Source organism: Cebus imitator, unplaced genomic scaffold (genome assembly GCF_001604975.1).
Source record: "Cebus imitator isolate Cc_AM_T3 unplaced genomic scaffold, Cebus_imitator-1.0 Scaffold72, whole genome shotgun sequence".
Classification (NCBI taxonomy): Eukaryota; Metazoa; Chordata; class Mammalia; order Primates; family Cebidae; genus Cebus; species Cebus imitator.
This window is the reverse complement of record NW_016107387.1, coordinates 5,329,611-5,344,315: the sequence shown is the minus strand read 5'-3', so window position 1 is coordinate 5,344,315 and position 14,705 is coordinate 5,329,611. Positions and strand designations below refer to the sequence as shown.

At 45.1% G+C, this 14,705-nt stretch overlaps 1 protein-coding gene and 1 long non-coding RNA gene across 5 annotated transcripts in view; one reads left to right on the top strand and one right to left on the bottom strand.

The window, feature by feature from the left end:
• Positions 1-14,606, top strand: part of LOC108306513 — a 27,893-nt gene extending 13,287 nt beyond the window's left edge. The window contains exons 3-4 of one of the 2 annotated variants that reach the window (XR_005200829.1): positions 11,809-12,346; positions 13,775-14,606. This is a non-coding gene — a long non-coding RNA (uncharacterized LOC108306513). Of the gene's footprint in view, positions 1-11,808; positions 12,531-13,774 lie in introns of those variants that run through there. The other variant, XR_001826174.2, reaches the window with a different exon arrangement.
• Positions 1-14,705, bottom strand: part of PIK3R5 (phosphoinositide-3-kinase regulatory subunit 5) — an 80,964-nt gene that overhangs the window by 33,109 nt on the left and 33,150 nt on the right. The gene's annotated exons all lie outside the window — the stretch shown is intronic.

Here is a 14,705-nt window from a genome sequence, read left to right as displayed (position 1 = left end):
AAAGAGTAAAAAGAAAAAAAAAGAAAACCTTTCACTGGTGACTCAAGACCTTGGGTGTATCCATTAGCAGCACCTGGATGCCCAAAAACATCCTGAGGCCCTTCCATGTGACTGTTATGTTGCCTTTGGTCTTCTGTTTAACACCTCCACAGGTAGCCCAGGTGGCGAGTCCACTGACCCTGAGCCAGACTGGGCAGAGCCCTCCCTGACCCGGGATTGTACCAGTACCTGGCATGGGTGAGCATCCATGGGGACTGACACCTGTGATGAGCGGCACCTTTCTGCCTCCCATGGCAGCCCAACCACAAGATCCTCTGGAGGTGGGTCCTATTCCAGCTCAGGGCTAAAGGCACCTGCCGGAGGAGCCAGAACACCAGGCACCTTCACATGGATGAGTCTGGGGCATAAATGGCTGGCCCAGATGTCATCAGTGACCCTTTGTCCTCACAGGCTGATTTCTCCCAGATTACCCCCAGGGCATGTTTCCGGAGGGCGCTCAGAGGCCTCCCCAACAAGTCCCTCATTTTACAGAAGAGGAAGCTGAGGCCCAGTGAGGACAAGGGGCTTGATCAAGGCAGGCGGGAGAGAGCTGTCACTGGTATAAACAGACAAGGGGAGCCGGGAGGACTTTTTATTCTCAAATTGTGGCTGAGACCCAATTCTAGGGACAAAAGGTGCTCAATGCTCTGCATTCTAAAGTTCTGAGAGCCACAGAGTATTGTCAGGGATATGGGCACAACCACCCCAGGTGGGCTTGCAGGGAGGTGTCAGTCCAGAACCAGCGCAGCGACCCGCCCTTCCCTCTCATGATAAGATCGGGAAGAGAGAACGGGTCATCAGCTGTTCCGGAAGGCTCTTCCTTCTCTCCCCAAAGCAGAGGGCAGAGGGCTTTCAGAGAAGTCCTGACACAGACTGGGATGACCCAAGGTGAGGGGGCTGCCCTTTGCTCATCGGGTCACTATCTACTCAGCCAGCAAACTCATTGGCCTGGTCCTGTGCTTCCTGTGAGCCATGGCAGGGCTGAGACAAGGGGCAGAAGGCGCAGCTTGCAGACCCACTGTTGTGCAAGTCAAAGGCTTGGGCTCCAGATCAGGGTGAGGGGTGGAACAAAAGCTTGGCTTGAGCCTTCTCTAGAGCGGCCACCAGCAAGGTGAGGGAAACCTATCATTAAGAGGCTGAAGGCTAGACCAATTTTGCAGAAAGCTGGATGGAGTAGGTTGAAGATGGGAAATTGGTGGCACAGAGAAGTTAAACAACTTGCCTAAAGTCACCCAGGTAGGAGATGGCAAAGCCAGGGTATAAACCCAAGGAGTCTGGGATTTTAACCACTAGATTACATTGCCCCTCAGCATAGTCAGAGGCAGTTACTGGAAGAAAAATAAAACTAATTCATGTTTCTACCCCAACAAGTGAAGACTTGATTCACATGATTTTGCATTTAGAGGTAGGCTGGGCACAGTGGCTCATGTCTGTAATCCCAGCACTTGGAAGCTGAGGCAGGTGGATCACCTGAGGTCAGGAGTTTGAGACCAGCCTGGCCAACATGGGAAAACCCCATCTCTACTAAAAATACAAAAAATTAGTTGGGCGTGGTGGTGCACACCTGTAATCACAGCTACTCGGGAGGCTGAGGCAGAGAATGGCTTGAACCGGAGAGGCGGAGGTTGCAGTGAGCCAAGATCACACCACTGCACTCCTGCCTGGGTGACAGAATAAGACTCTGTCTAAAAAAAAAAAAAAAAAAAAAAAGAGGTCTAGACTCTCAGTTGCGGGGGATTCTGAGCCCCACCACATCTGCCCCTACACCAGCTGCCCTGCACAGCCCTGCATTCTCCAGAGAAAGGGCCAGGGCTCACAGGAGTGTGTGCCAGAGGGGACACAAAGCAACACTCCCTCAGTACACCAGTGATGACCGTGGTGGCTCACAGCGCCCAGGCGTCTCTAGCCTGGAGCACAGGCTGAACCATGTGACCTGGGTTTTAAGACCCCTCTACTCACCCCCTGCTGCAAAGGCCAAGCCGGCTATGCCAGAAGCAGGAATGAGTCACCCTGCCCTATGCATCCCACACCGTCATGGATGCAAACGCAAGATGCAAATGAACGTTCTCAGCCAATGCCACTTCTGCACACTCCTGTCCTTAAAGGGGCAGAACCCAGTGTCATGGGGTTGCTGCTAGAACACCCCACCCAATGCCTGCTGGCCCATGGCTTCTCCTTCTCATCTTGGGGTCCGCCTGTGACTGTCCCATCTCCTGGCCTCAGTGTGCCCCCTCCCTGCCCAACCTTGTTCAAGGGACACATCAAAGTCTTCTCCATGGAATGGCATGGTATCCTCAGACACTGGGTGGAATTCTGGTGTGCCTGCCTCCCTGTCATTCCAAGGCTTTCTCGCGCCTGCCCCAAGTTCTTCTCAGAGGCAGGACTTGCCTGAGTCACTAGGCCTTGGGAGCCTGAGAGAAGGAGAGAGGGAGCCCAGCCAAGGGATCCTCAGCTGAGCTGCCCTGGGGGTTAACCCAGCATACCAGGCTCACCACCCAGCCCTGTGGCATGCTCATTTCCGTCTGAGTCAATCATTCAGCTGTTTCTTATGACTTGTCAGCAGAAGCCCATGGCTTTGGGGCAGAGGTGAGGGGAGAAGACAGTGGCATCCCCCTTCCCCAGCATGAAGCCTTTTTTCAAAAGCTGGGCAAGCAGGGCCTGGCTTCCCTGGCATTGCCCTCCCAAGCCCTCTCCCTATCTTGATGGGAGGAGCTCCCATTGTAAAATTCCGGGAATGTCGTCCCCCTCAACCCCCCGCAATTTCCCTGCCAGTGGTAAGGTGGTGTTGAAATATCCAACAGCCGGGCCTTCCCCCATCTCCAAGTTCCTCTTCTGAGCCAGCGAAAAGGACTTGGAGTCCTTGCTGGGGACCCTGCACGGGGCAGAAAGGCCTGGAGTTGGGGTGGGTCGGCGGCACTCCAGAGGGCACAGAGAGCCAGTCCAGCTTCTACCTTTTCTTCCCATGTTGATAGGGCACCATGATGTGGAGAGCTCACCTTTCCTTTGGTGCAGGGCTGCTCAGAAGAGGGGTTGTGTCTGCCTGGGTCCAGCTTCCCAAGGCAGCCCATCATGGGGCATGGAGGAGAGCCTCTTGGGGGTTTCTAAACAGTGATGAAGGGACAATTTAGAAGGCCTGCATCTCATATGCAGGGGGCCTCCAAAAGTTAGCTGGCTGGCTCTACACACTGCTTTCCTGGTGTTATGGAATATTCCAGGCCCATGCTTTAAGTAAGAAAAGCACCAAGGCATGCAGTCCTGGGCTGACCCCGCCTGCTTCCATCCTGGATGACTCCTCCCTCTCCGCTTCCTATCCTTCGAACCTCGACTCTCCCTACGCTGCCCCACTCCCTTCCTCATGCCTTCGGAAGGCAGAATCTCCACTGTGACCTAAGTAAAAGAATTCTTTGCAACACAGGAAGGATACATCAGAAATTAAGGAGATTGGTTACTATGGGAGGTGGAGGTGAGGAAAGGGTAGATTGGATCAAGGAATGAAACTGGAGATGAGGGAGGAGCAGCCATTCTTTGAGGATTATCTGTGCGTAGAACCTTAATGCTGAGAAACGTGGCGATATTTTACATACTCAAAATTGAACGAATAATCAAAATCAACCAGGATTTGGGGGCACGGGACCAAAAATGGGAGACAAGCAATCACAACCATATAATCAATGACTAACGTAACCACGTTGAGGGGGTTAGGGAATGAAAGAACTAACCTAAGTAACTTAGTAAAATGGTACTTTGACTGGATACTGGTCAAAGGCAAAAATGAAAACTACAGGCAAATACTGTTTTCCAGTTATTAGATATGTTTCTCATATGAATGTGAATTTAAAATTCTAAAAGTTCAGGGCCAGGCATGGTGGCTCACACCTGTAATCCCAGCACTTTGGGAGGCTAAGGCGGGTGGATCACCTGAGGTCAGGAGCTCAAGACTGGCCTAACCAATGTGGTGAAACCCTGTCTCTACTAAAAATACAAAAATCAGCTGTGCGTGGTGGCAGGCACCTGTAGTCCCAGCAACTTCGTTGGCTGAGACAGAAGAAATGTTTGTACACAGGAGATGGAGGTTGCAGTGAGCTAAGATTGTACCACTGCACTCCAGCCTGGGTGACAGAGCAAGACTCCATGTCAAAAGAATAAAGAAATAAAAAATATCTGAAAGTTCTTTATTTGTACATTAGGATTAGACAAATAAGTGAATAAACCATAGATAATGAGAATTAAAGAAAGAAGTGACAAATAAGGAAGGGGAAGGGCTGGAATGAGCCTTGTGGAGTTGGAGCAGACTTGAAAGAATCAGTATGAACTCATGGTTTTTTTGTTTTGTTTTGTTTTGTTGAGATGGAGTCTCACTCTGTTGCCCAGGTTGGAGTGCAGTGGTGCAATTTTGGCTCACTTCAACCTCTGCCTACCAGGTTCAAGTGATTCTTTTGCCTCAGCCTCCTGAGTAGCTGGGACTACAGGTGCCTGCCACCACACCCAGCTAATTTTTTGTATTTTTAGTAGAGATGGGGTTTCACCACGTTAGCCAGGATGGTCTCAATCTCCTGACCTCATGATCCACCCACCTTGGCCTCCCAAAGTGCTGGGATTACAGGCATGAGCCATGGCACCCAGCCAGAATTCATGGTTTTTAATGTATATACAGATAGATATATATAGAAAAAATTTCAAAAGATGTATGTGCTTGGATCAATACACATACATGCATTTTCTAGCTGTCTACAGAGAAAGCCCAGAGGCAATGACATCCCAGTAGCAACAAGCACACCTAGTGCCCAGATCTTGCTTTCTAAATACCATTCTCTGATAAAAGGAGCCAGAGCTCCTTAGAGACATGGCTGATCCTAGGACTGAAACAGGAAATACATAAAATAAACCCAGCACATCAAGAAGTGCTCGAAAATAAGCCAATAGTTGAAAAACGATGGGGAGTGTCAAAAGGACATAGGGACTAACCTGAAGGAGCTTCCAATGGCCACAGCTAGGACAACTTGAATGAACAAAGAAAGTGATGAATTATAACTCATAGAAAAAACAAATACCCATGAGTCTATGGATAATTAAATGTTATAGATAATTGAATAAAAACGTAAATGGAGGAGAAATGACAGGCCTTCTTTATGAAAGAATTCCAATTAATAAATGTGAGAGGAATGAGAGAAATAGAAAATTGCCACTAGGCAAACACCATGCTAATAATTGTTGCAGGCAAGAACCACTGATGGATGCTAAAAATCTGTTGGTGAAAATCTGTGGAGAAACAGGATATTTGTTTAGTCTCAAAGTATTTTCTCCCAAATAATTACCACTTATAAAGGGGAAAACAACAACTGCACAGTGGAGAAACCCAGCAGACACCACCTTAACCATATGATCAAGGTTAACATGACCAGCAATAAACCATATTACCATCGTGAGTCCCCTGCTGTGATGCAATGGGAAGGGAAGGACACAACATTGCTTCTGTGGGGTTTTTGCCAAAAACACATAACCACAACCTAATCATGAGAAAACACCCTTCAAAACCCAGCTGGGAGACATTTTCTATGGTGAGTACTCACCAAAGTGTTCAGGTCATTGAAAATAAGGAAAGACAGAGGAACTATCACAGATTGGAAGAGACTAAGGAGACATAAAGGCTAAACACAATGTGGGATCCTGTACTGAATTGTGGAACAGAAAGAGAACATTGGGGGGAAATATGCTAAGATTCAAATGAGGTCTGTTGTTTAGTTAATAGGACTCTGTTAGTGATCATTTCCTGGTTTTGATAACTGCACCATGTTTATGTAAGCTGTTAATTAGAGGAAGCTGCATGAATGGTAGACATGGCTGTAAGATCCTTTATATTTTTACATGGCCTCATGCCCTTACTGTATCTTTCCAGGCAGTTATTGAATGATTCACTGCCTTACGTGAACTTCTTTAACATTGCTATTTCTTGTGTAGACACAGTGGACCAGTGCAAGGCTGGCTGCCTCAAAATCCCCCAACCTGAAGTTCCTAAACTGGGGCTGAGAATTTCTGGGGCTCTGCGGGGGATTTAATGTCAGTCTAGATTAAGTTTATAGTTAATATATTTTGGAACATCTTGATGACTACCTCATGACCAAATGTTACCAGATGTCCATGCCCAGTTTTGCATTTAGTGTCATACTGTGTTGGTGTCACCTAAAAGGACAGGGCACACCATGTGTATGCTTGGGGTCTGAAAGAGCTCAAGGTTAAGCACAATGAGTTAACATAGGCAAGTGTGTAGAATCATTCCTTGTGCATAATAAGCGTTCAGTATATGTTATCTGTTAGCTATCAGAGTCCTTCTTTCCTTCCTTCTTTCCTTCCTTCCCTCCCTCCCTCCTTCCTTCTTTCCCTCCCTCCTACTCTCCCTCCTTCCTTCCTTCCATCCCTCCTTCTGTCTTTCCTTCCTTCCATCCTTTCTTTCTTTCTTTGACAGAGTCTTGCTCTTTTGCCCAGGCTGAGCTATGAGAGTTCTTTCTTTTCTTTTCTCTTTTCTTTTCTTCTTTTCTTTCTTTTTTCTTTTCTTTTCCTTTCCTTCTTTTCTTTTCTTTTCTTTCTTTTCTTATCTTTCTCCTTCCTTCCCTCCCTCCCTCCCTCCCTTTCTCTCTTTTTCTTTCTTGAGAGTCTGACGTTTTTGCCCAGGCTGGAGTGCAATGGAACAATCTCAGCTCACTGTAACCTCTGCCTCCCAGGTTCCAGTGATTCTCCTGGCTCTCAAGTACCTGAAATTACAGGCATGTGCCACCACACCAGGCTAATTTTTCTGTTTTTAGTAGAGACAGGGTTTCACCATGTTGGCAAGGCTGGTGTTGAACTCCTGACCTCAAGTGAGCTGCCTGCCTCGGCCTCCCAAAGTGATGGGATTACAGGCATGAGCCACCATGCCCAGCCCAGAGTGCTTTCTTAACACACACACATCTTTGCTGCCCAATTCTTAATGTCTTCGGGACTAGGCCAAGAAATAAAACACCTCCTGCATGATTCTGATACACAGGCTTGGAAAGTCATGCTTTTTGTTTTACACAAAATGCACACATGTATGTACACACACACACGCATACACACACACACATTTGACTCGAAGACTGGGAAGGCACCTTTGGTACCATTTAGTACAACACTCCCACTCTACAGATAAGAAAATAGAGGCTCTGAGTGGTGAAGGAACTTTCCCGAATTAGACAGCAGTAAATCTGTAAGTGGAATCTGAGCCTGGAATGAGGGTAATCATGCATCTTCCTGCTTAGATGAGGATCACACTCTTCTTGCTGCCCAGCAGTGAGTGACCTCAGCTGCTCCCCTCAAGGCTATTTTTAGAATCCTTTGATTTCAAATTTCTTCCAGAGTTATTGGTCTGTTCAGGTATTACACTTAATGTGTCACTTTTGCAAATTTAGGTTTTCTGACAACTTCATTCACTTTAATCATAATGTTAAAGCTCATTAGCAAGAATCAAATTCCTATATAGTTTGTACAATGACTTCTGTAATTTTAAGCCCTTCTTTTAATGTAACATGTTTTCTTTTAAAATACAGATCCATATTTGTATTAAATATTTTTTCTCTTTCCTTTTTTTTTTCTGATATGGAGTTTCACTCTTGTTTCCCAGGCTGGAGTGCAGTGGCGTGATCTTGGCTCACTGCAACCTCCGCCTCCTGGGTTCAAGCTATCCTCCTGCCTCAGCCTCCCGAGTAGCTGGGACTACAGGCGCACACCACCATAGCTGGCTAATTTTTGTACTTTTAGTAGAGATGGGGTTTTACCATTTAATCAGGCTGCTCTCAAACTCCTGACCTCAGATGATCCACCAGTCTCGGCCTCCCAAAATGTTGGGATTACAGGCATGCACCACCGTGCCCAGCCTGAATTAAACATATTATACCACTTCATAGTTCTTTAAATATTTTTTGACAGTTACATTAAGTTTAATAACTGTGATAACAGCAGTATTTTTGGACAGTGGCTTTAAGTTTCATTTATTTTATTGCTCACTGTTTTGTTTTGTACTCTGCCATTACTATTTATAAGTTCTTTATTTTGGTTCATTTCTTGCTCAGCTCGAATATCTCGAGTAATTTCAGGACAGGTGTGTGGGTGAGGAACTTTCTGAGAATTTTTATATGTCATATGTCATTCATTCTGGCTCACGAGTTACAGCTTTGCCAATTATAGACCTGGCATAATTCATAATTTCTCACCCTCAAAATATTCACAGAAACCCAAGATAATCAACTGAAAAATGGCTGTACCCAACAACAGAGTTAGGTAAAGTGGTTGGGCACAAATTAATATAGAAATCAATATTATCTAACTACGCATATAAAAAAGTTATGTTGGGGAAACAAGATTCTACCCCTAACAGCAGCAAAAAGAATACAAATGTTTTTTTAAAAAACTTTAAAAATATACAAGATTTTATAAAGAAAATATTTGAGAGACACAAAAAAAGCAAAAGTAAATGGAAATGCATATTCTGTTGTTAGGAAGATTCAACATCATAAAGAATCAATTCAAAAAAGATCAAAGATCTAAATATAAAATGCTAAAACTATAACACTTTTAGAAGGAAAACTGGGGGAATGCTTCATTGCATTGGATTTGTCAAAGATTTCTTGGATATAACATCAAAAGTATAGGCAACAAAAGAAAAAACATTTAAATATCAAAATTTAAAACTCTGTGCATCAAAGGGTACAACCTACAGAGTGAAAAGGCAAGCCACAGAATGGAAGAAAATATTTGCAAATTATATATCTGATTAAGGGCTAACATCCTGAATATATAAAGAATTCCTATTTAACTCAACAACAAAAACAAACCACCCAATTTGTTAATTCTCCATAAGTTTCAACCTGGAGAATAAGAAGGAAGGAGGGAAGGAGGGAGGGTGGGATGGTGGGAGAGAAGGGAGGGGGGGAAAGAAGAAACGGAGGAAGGTAATTATTGATATGTGTCAGGCACGACGTTGCGCATTTTCACTTCATTACTTAGTTTGATCATCACAATTACCCTGTGACGTTATCATAATCATTCACATTTCCTGCAGCTCAGGGAGGGTAAGTCATTTCTTCACTCAAGTTCCTATGGTCACAATTCCTGAGTTTGAAGTCCGTGCAAAGTTGGCCTAACTCTCCAAGCCCGTGTTCTTTCCTATGTCGTGTTCATAGGAAGTCATTTCTACTGTTTTCTATACACGTAAAGGACTGAGTGTACTGTTTCGTCTTAGTGTTGTAATTTGAGGCTTCCAGGGAAGATGACTTGCGTAAAAATTGCCTGAGTTTCCACTGTTAGTGATTCATTCCCCTTGGGTTTGAGCTGTTCACTTCCCTGTCCTAGCTTAGTTTTCAAGATGTAAGACTCTTGGAGGATGATTTGGCCACCAGGGGAGTCTGTTACAGCAGTGATGGCAGCCAGTGGGCAGGAGGAGGACTCCGGGGCCAGGAGAGGGAGGAAATGAAAAAAGGCAGGTGGACATGGTGTGGAGGTGCAGGGAGGGCAGAAGATGAAGTAAATGTATGTGAAAAGAAAGAACCACTGAAGAAGCAGAGACAAGACTGCCTACTCCCCAACTGTGCTCAAGCCCTTCTCTACCAAGGAAGGGGCACAGGAATGCTCAGGAAGACCACAGTTGTGGCCAAGGCCAAGAAGAAATGGAATGAGGATGAAGGAGGGGAAGGAGAAAGATGCTAACGTGTACACAGCACTGACCCTGGGCCAGATACTGTGCTTAGGGCTTGAAGCACATGATCTCATTTATTTTGAGCTGCTGTAGAACACTCTGGACTTGCAAAGATGAGGAAGTTCTGCTCCTATTGGCTAAAAGCCTTCGCCAAGGACACACGGATAGTGCAGAGAGGATTTGAACTAAGGTCTCTCTGGTGCACTCTACCCAGGTAGAGTGCTGAAAAGACAACAGGATGTATAATATCACCTTTGCATATAATAATTTTTATAATAGCATCCAATAGAAATCAAAAGCTTACTATGTGAAAGGCACTGTTGTAGGTGTTTTCTATGAAGTCATTAAATCTATGTGAGGTAGACACTCCTTATCTATGTGAGGTAGACACTCTTTACCCCCATTTTACAGATGAGGAGACTGAGGTATAGAGCATTCTCTCAGCTGGTAAATGAAGTACACGCTAGGCAATTCAGCTTCTCCATGCAAGTAAGGGTAGCTATAATGGAGCCAGGGATGGGAAAACTGAAATTACTGCCAAGATGGGGAACCAGAGGAAAACCATAACAATAAACCAAGGCATAAACTCCAGGCAGCAACCGAATTCTTTGGGTGCCTGGGCTAAACCGTGGGCACTCACACTGGAGACTCTTTAATCCTGCCACCTTTGAACTGGGAGCCCTTCTTAATTGTCAGCAAATGCTTATAGGAGAATAAAGCAGCAAATGAATGTAATTGTAAAAACTCAAGAAGGGCCAATTGCACATATATTGGCAGCTTTCTGGCTTTTCTGGATGTGGAAAAAAATTGCAACTGTGACAAATTGCATTTGTTGCAGGCTGCTCATTTTCTTTTCCTTAAAGACAGGGTCTTGCTCTGCTTCCCAGGCTGGAGTGCACTGGTGTGACCATAGCTCACTGCAGCCTTGACCTCCTAGGCTTAAGTGATCCTCCTGCCTCAGTCTCTCAAATAGCTGGAACTACAGGCACACGCCACAATGCCTGGCTAATTTTTAATTTGTTTTTATAGACATAGGGTTTCACCATGTTGCCAAGCTGATCTTGAACTCCTGAGCTCAAGCAATCTGCTGACCTCAGCCTCCCAAAGTGCTGGGATTACAGGCATGAGCCACCTGTAATCCCTGCAAGTGTGAGCCACCTGCAGCCTGACACAGGCTGCTCATTTCCTACAGATAGAATCATTTCTAGTTTGTAAGACAGAGATGAATATTTCATAGCTTTGGACAAGGAAGGTTTTTCTCCTTCCAGAGCACTGTGACTTCTAGATACTTTACTATCAGAATTAGTTTGGGATAAACTGGTCCAATCCATTATCTTTTCCCTTGCACAGCTTTTTTTCTCTTCCAGAGTGATAAACCGTTTACCACCCTGTCTTCTCTCTATTAACCCAACAGCAGGCAATTGTTCTCAGACATGGGCACAACCATCTTTTCTGGTCTCCTTTTTACTCTCTTTAAACTCTTGCCCAATTATGCAAGAAAAATATCTCACCTTCTCCCCCTCCATCCCATTCATGAGTATGCTTTAGAGTGAAACCTCTCTAACAAGAAAACAAATACTCACCAGGGTTTGTGAACAGAACTGAAATTAGACGCTCCTCCCAATACTTGGCCAGGTGTGGTTTTTACAACTTTTTGTGAAACAAACACTGATTTCAAGAGTCCCATTTAGCCCAGTCTAGAACACTCTAGAACTCTAAGGGACCATTTGCTATGACATTAGGGCATCAGGCACTGATGCAGTCTCTCCCAACTTCTCACCAAATATACCAGATAGAGAGATAAATAGAGAGATAGAGGAAAAAATGAACACACATGCATACAATCCAAACAGAAACCAACTCTGACAGGCCAGAATCAGGGACTGACCTTATGTCTAAGTCAGATGGAAATGGATTAAGAAAATCCAGGCTGAAGCTCGAGCCAAAAGTCTCTACAATAAGTGGGTACACCTTGCATCATGGCTGAGTACAGTTTGGTCCCCAAGTGGGTGTGCACTTTTTCCTTGGATACTTCATCCCTTTTGTCTTTTCCTTTAATGCAGACTGATGCAACACATTCACTGAGATGGAGAAGTTTGAGGAGAGGATAATTTGGGAGTGGAAAACAAGAGTCCTTCTTTGTCCGAGTTCTATCCCCATCTGACCCCAGTGGAGAGGTCTGGGCTATAGCTCTCTATTTGGGAGTTCACATGGTACCATGGTCACTGAGGCTGTGAACCATGTGAAGAGAGAAGTGTGGAGAGAACACCTCCAGTGTTAAGAGGTGGCACTGGAAGAATCACCAAAGGAACACTGAGAAGATGCAGCTCATGAACAGGAAGAGAACACGATGTCCCAGGATCCAAAACAAGTGTGTTTCAAGGAGGGAGTGGGGAATGCTGCTGCAAGATCTACAACATGAGGGCAGAGAAGTGGCCACTGCATCTGGTGACGTGGAGGGTTTGGGTGAGCATGAAGGAACAAGTGCAGGGAGAATACCAAACGGAAAGGGCTGAGGAGAGAGAAGAAGTGGCAGAGAGGCAACTCCTTTGGGAAGCTTTGCTCAAGACTTGGGTTTATGAGATGCCCCAGAATCCTTCTGTTAAGTTCCTTTTTGTTTTTCTTTACCTAGCACAAGTTCATTCGCTGTCATAGTGACCAAAAGAACCCTAAGGGGCTTCCAGTTTGAAAAAAAAAAGTCTCTATCTATGTCAAAAGAAAAACCACCTGTATTAGTCAATTTTTCTGCTGCTGCTAAAGACATACTTGAGACTGGTGTGGAGAAAAAGAGGTTTAATTGGACTTGCAGTTCCACATGGCTGGGGAGGCCTCAGAATCATGGCAGGAGGCAAAAGGCATGTCATACATGGCAGTGGCCAGAGAAAATGAGGAAGATGCAAAAGCAGAAACCCCTGATAGAACCATCAGATCTCGTGAGACTTAATACCTCGAGAACAGTATGGGGAAAACCACCCCCATGATTCAAATTGTGTCCCACCAGGTCCCCCCTCTACAACATGTGGGATATATGGGAGTACAATTCAGGATGAGATTTGGATGGGGACACAGAGCCAAACCATACCATTCTGCTCTGACCCCTCCAAATCTCATGTCCTCACACTTTGAAACCAAACATGCCTTCCCAACAGTCCCCCAAAGTCTTAACTCATTTCAGATTTAATTCAAAAGTCCACAGTCCAAAGTCTTATCTGAGACAAGGCAAGTCCCTTCCACCTATGAGCCTGTAAAATCAAAAGCAAGTCCGTTACTTACTAGATACAATGAGGGTACAGTCATTGGGTAAATACAGCCATTCCAAACAGGGGAAATTGGCCAAAACAAAGGGGTTACAGGTCCTGTGCAAGTCCAAAATCCAGCAGGGCAGTCAAATCTTAAAGCTCCAAAATGATCCCCTTTGACACCATGTCTCACAACTGGCTCACGCTGATGCAAGAGGTAGGCTCCTATGGTCTTGGGCAGCTCTGCCCCTGTGGCTTTGCAGGGTACAGACTCCCTCCCAGATGCTTTCATGGGCTGGCGTTGAGTGTCTACAGGTTTTCCAGGCACACAGGGCAAGCTGTCGGGGGATTTGCCATTCTGGGGTCTGGAGGACACTGGCCCTCTTCTCACAGGTCCATCAGGCAGTGCCCCTGTAGGGACTCTGTTTGGGGACTCCAACCCCACATTTCCCTTCTGCACTGTCCTAGCAGAGGTTCTCCATGAGTGCTCCGCCCCTACAGCAAACTTCTGCCTGGATATCCGGGATTTCCATACATCTTCTGAAATCTAGGCAGACATTCCCAAACTGAGAAAAGGGTACAAAGAATCTCTCTTTATTGTTTCATAGAACTACATATGAATGTACAATTTATCTCAATATTTAACAGTCTAATTAAGAATGCAAAATTAAGAGCCTTGTACAAATAAGTTTAAAATGTTAAAAGATAAGCTTTAAAACTACCTAGAATAACCACTGCCAACATTCTGATCTTTATCCTTCTAAAAACGTTATTTTTTGAAATCCCACAGATCATACTCAAATATATTTATCTCATAAAAGAGGTGCTATTTGAGAGTCCACTCCAAAGAAGGGGTATTTTCACCATTAGATGTGAAGGAATAATTGGCACTGGACTAAGCCTCCCTCCATAAACAATTGTAGGACGAGCCAAAAGAGTTGAAGCAACTGTTTATAGACACTGGACAACAGGCAAGCACAGGCCTGTAATCCCTCAGAGAAGAGAAATACACAAGGTGAGCCTCTTGATTTTCCTGGCTTTCTGCTGGAAGGCCCTTCCATGGTTTAAAGCATAGAGGTAGAACCCAAGCAGAGTACAGAGGGCTTTCTGAGTTGAGGAGCCAGAAATTGGAGTTTGGAGTCTAGAAATGGCTGGGATGTGTGGGGCAAGAAACTGGAAAAGAGGGAAATGTGAAAAAGAGGAGGTCAAGAAGACCTTAGCTGAATACTAAGCTGTGCATGCAGGGTAAGACCGTGTGAAGCCTGGCAGAAACAGCTACTGGAAAGCCTGGAGTTGAGCAGAGGTTCTAGAAGTTGCAAAGTGCTGGGAGACATTGAATTTCCAATCAGCCAGGGTGGAGGAACATCACTGAATACCTCAGGCATTCAACTGAGATCCTAGAAGGGCAATGCTTGGCATCTAGACATCCATTAAGTTTTAAGAAACACTTGAAGGGATCCTGCTTATCCAACTATAACTTAAGTGCCTGCCAGAATACAATTCTTTAAAGAAAAACAAGAAAATCCAGACTCTCAAGAATGTGGCATCCACAATGCCTAGAATACATTTAAAAATTACTAGACAGAGGCTGGGCGCAGTGGCCTATGCCTGTAATCCCAGCACTTTGGGAGGCCGAGGCAGGAGGATCATGAGGTCAAGAGATTGAGACCATCCTGGCCAACATGGTGAAACCCCATCTCTACTAAAAAAACACAAAAACT